Here is a 4650-nt window from a genome sequence, read left to right on the forward strand (position 1 = left end):
GGTGTCTTATTTACGTTAATCATGCATAAGCAAATGTTTAATGTATAATGGACAATTGATTTAAGAGGAGAGAAAAAAAAAAATGTCATCTCATTTGTAAAAGTCAGATCCAGTTAATATACGCGCAATAAAAAAAAATTTACAATAGCGAGTTCTTGAAGTGGCAGACTTGCGCTTATGTTTCTTAGTTCAAAGTTTTCATACAATAAAAAAAAAATATATATATGTTATTAAGGTAGCTGTGAAAACAGCTGTTTAATTTGTCGAGATTGTTTCCTTTATTGACGTCTGAAACTAACTCATTTATTAGTAATATGTATGTGTACGCATCACTTCGATATACCNGTAATATATATGTGTACGCATCACTACGATATACCATACAAAATAGAAAAATGCTTTAATAAGCGTACCAATTGTTTGTGATTAATTTAATGTACTCGCTATGAATTATATGGAATAAGCAAATGAATGAATGAGAGCTAAACGGTGTAAACGTAGGCGGATCTCTTAATAGGTTTTTTTTTTGTTTTATATTTATGCTACTATGTTTACTGTGGGCGACTGTGCGTGAGATATAATCAATTATTCTTTGTAAAAAATTAAATGAAGTTAATTAGATTTTATATTAAGTATAAAATGTTGGATTATTGTAGATTTAAAATTAAATATATAAGTTTACAAGTCATACCATAAGTTGATGGAAAATCCGTAACGTGCGTGTTAATAATCAATTTGTGATTTAAAGATAAAATACCAATAGTTGCCATGTATAAATGAAAAACGAAAAAAAAAATAATAATAATAATATATTTATAACAAATCAAGGTGTAATAATAAATACACTCATAATGTTGTACATTAGAGGTCAGGAATCACGTATTACTTCTCAGTGCGCTACCTATTAAAATGCTTCGTTGGCCATTACGCTGCATCAGCAAGGTTGCGCGGTGTTACGATAGAAAGAATGATGTCCTGTGAATAAATAAAAACGTCCAGGAAAAGCATCTGGGAAAAATAAAATCATCCGGGAATGGTCCTCCGGAAAAAAAAAAAATAAAATCATCCAGGAATATACGTCTGGGAAAAATAAAATCATCCGGGAATGGTCATCCGGGAAAAAAAAAATATAAAATCATCCAGGAAAATACGTCTGGGAAAAATAAAATCATCCGGGAATGGTCATCCGGGTAAAAACAAGATGTTTGGCGAACTATCGAAGTTAGATGTTAAACGGCTGACATTTAAATTGAATATGGTAAACTGTGTATTAACAAAATAAACTCTAAGAATGATTATGAACGCTTTTGTAATTAATTGATAGACTGAGAAAATTTATATAAATAAATAACTAAATAATACAAGATACAAAAATATAATTAAATATAATGATTGGTTTTAATGAAATGTCGGTGTTCTAGCAGATGGAACTGATGGCACAAGTGGCGGTAGAGTTAGTCCGTCGCACATATTCTTACATTTAGTCCCCGGCACAGCAAATGATGGTAAATGAGGTGCGCTCCGCTTTCAATAGGTATTTTGTCGCGATTCATTCCGATCGGAGGCAGGGTAACCCCCCGTATGTTATTTAATAGTAAAAAATCCGATAGTTGGGAGATGGCAGATTCGAAGTCGTAGATAGAGGGTTTTTTATTATAGTTTGATTTTGTTAGAAGAGTCAGTACTGTATTGGAATTTTTTTGTTGTATGCAAATGTAAGCCGAAAGCCGATCGGACCTTACCGGTTTCCCGACGAACGACGCGAATTCCCGAGCAACGCCTCTTGTCATTCTGCGGGGGTGGTCAAAGTCTGAACTGGTACAGTGGGCAAACACCGCACCGGGTTCGCCGAAGAATTTTTCGATTCGGCTGTCCACCATAGACAGTTCAGTACCGTTGAATGTATATTTTTCTTGTGCCATGCTGAGTTGATTTATTCTGTATTACTCCACAAAATGGTGCGTTGTTGAATTTTGTTGTTAATTTTGAAAAATAATTGTGAGAGTTAAAAATAAAATTGTTTGAAAACAGAATGTTATAAGTAATTATAAAAATCGTTATTTATTGAGAAAAAATTTTATAAGTAATTGATGTNGTCGGTTTGGTTCGCGCCTACATTTCCGCGAAATGTATTTACCTAAAATATAGAGGATTAGATATCCTAAGAAAAATAATAGTATGAGAAAGAGTATTTTATTATCATTGATTGTTGTCTCGAATTTAATATTTCTCTCAGCTATATTTATATCGTCAATCACGTCGTCGAGTGGTTTTGAAAATTTGTCAAGCTCATTTAAATCAGGCCGAATCGGTTGAATCGCGGGTTTCTTAATAATTAAAGAATGTTTTATTTTGTTAATTTTATTAATAATCGATGAGTGTAATGAAATGTTAAGTTGTGGGACAAAATCTACACGATAAGATTTTGTTTTGAAAGAACGTGACTGCAAAATGTCCGATGGAGTATGGATTTGACAACCTACGTCGATTGTCAAGATTCCGGTGGCGTTAATATCCGCGGTATATGTGTTAAGTCCACATATTATCGAAATATCTATTTGCTCGGTTGATAAATAAATCCAGACGTTTTTTGTCATAAGTTTATTGTAAACTTGTGATTCGAAATGGAAATGTTTAATGTTGCAGCTGTCAGGAATTTTTGAAGTATTCGTAAAAATTTGAGTTTCGCAATTGTTTAATTTTCGTCTTTTAATTGTATCGGGAAATAAGCATATTGTTTGAACTTTGTTAGTGTGACATGCGCTGATATCTTGTTCGGTGAACGGAATTATAGAAGTATTGTCCATTGAAATTACCAGGTAGCGGTGTTCGGGCTCAATATATGCGAATTGTTTATCGGCGATAATTATAGGAAGCGGAGTTATATGGTACAGGGTATTGCGAGACCTGTCACATATTGGAATTTCTAGTGTATATATTAGGTTGTTATCGATAAAGGCCACAGTTAGTTTGACTTGTGCGATGAAGTTTAATATATTTGTAATAAATTTTGTTTCTATTGGTAATTGCCTATTCGACGGTAATTCAATTTCGATTTTTTCGAGATTTTTTATTAGGATACTAGTGTCTAAAACATTTGGGTGAAGCAGACCTTGTCGTGCTGCGGATATTGCCGAAACAAGGTCGTTAGTTTCAAGATTAAATTCAGCGATTATTAAATTAAATATAGAAAAATGTTCATAAAGTGATTGTTCTAACTCTAAATCTGAAATTCTAAACGATATGTTTTGTTGCGCATCTATAATATCGTCTATTGAGTGTTTTAATCTAAATGTATTATTTTGCATAATTTCGATTATATTTCTAACGGAATTTAGACCTGATTGTAAAATAATAGCTTGTTTTTTTTGTAGTTTTAAGGATTCAGCTACGCGCATTGTATTATTATTAATTTTGCTTTTTATCTCTTCGAGGTCGTCCTCGTCGAGGTTTCCAAATGCAAAGCGGTTAAATTTGCCTATTAGATTAATAAGCGCGCGCTTTTGTTTCCTATCTTTTAAATGAATTAAATTTTTGTAGTGCCTGTCCATTTCGAGTAAGTTATATTTGAGAATGTTATCGTAATTTTGACACGTGATTGACGTATTTAAAGTCCTATTTTGATTATTACATAATCTAAGTGTTTGAAGCCGGATTTGGTGAATTTCGATATATTTTGTCTCATAACCAGAGATATCTACATAGATAATTAAGTTGTACGAATCTTTTGAAAATAGTATATTGTCTAAGTTTTCAAAATAAAGGCCTACATCATTTATCGGGTCAATGGTAAATTGCGCACAATCGCCACACGAATAAAAAGTGAGAGCGTTAAGTAAAAATAAACTAGCAATGTAAAAATACGACGCCATAATGACTCTAAAAAATTATGTTCAGAATAAAAAATACCTGAGTTGATTTATTCTGTATTACTCCACAAAATGGTGCGTTGTTGAATTTTGTTGTTAATTTTGAAAAATAATTGTGAGAGTTAAAAATAAAATTGTTTGAAAACAGAATGTTATAAGTAATTATAAAAATCGTTATTTATTGAGAAAAAATTTTATAAGTAATTGATGTAAAGTCCAAAATGAAAGAAAAAAGAAAAAAAAAATAAATAAATAAATAGATAAAAGATTGAAGTTCTGTACAATAGTTAAGTAACGCACTATTTGTTTCGCGAAGATAATGTTCAAGTCGGTAGCCGTAGAATAACTGTCCGAGGTTTTAGAAGAATTAATGGATGGTGATTGACTAGGTGGTGTAGGAGNTGCGCTATTAAATGAATTTCACACACATTTGTTATGATGAGGTAGCATATTCAAGCGTATAATATACATGTCCCTAGTATATACACATATATATTTATATGTGTGGAATAGCACACTATTCGCATGGTGTGGTAGAAAATTATGAACACAATAAAAATGAGGAGAATGAGAAAAGAAAAGTCAAAATTAATTTAAAATTAGTTTCTAGAAACGTAGGGTTTCATTTGGTCAACGTGAACCGGCGAGTCTTTGAGTATATTATTTTTATACATTTTTATTAAATATGTATAGGGACCCGTTTGTTTGACAATCTCGTAGGGCCCTTCATAGCGATTGTCGAATTTATTAGTTCGAATGGGGACCTTAACTAGTACTTTGT

The sequence above is a fragment of the Daktulosphaira vitifoliae genome, unplaced genomic scaffold (assembly GCF_025091365.1).
Source record: "Daktulosphaira vitifoliae isolate Bord-2020 unplaced genomic scaffold, ASM2509136v1 Scaffold_194, whole genome shotgun sequence".
Lineage (NCBI taxonomy): Eukaryota > Metazoa > Arthropoda > Insecta > Hemiptera > Phylloxeridae > Daktulosphaira > Daktulosphaira vitifoliae.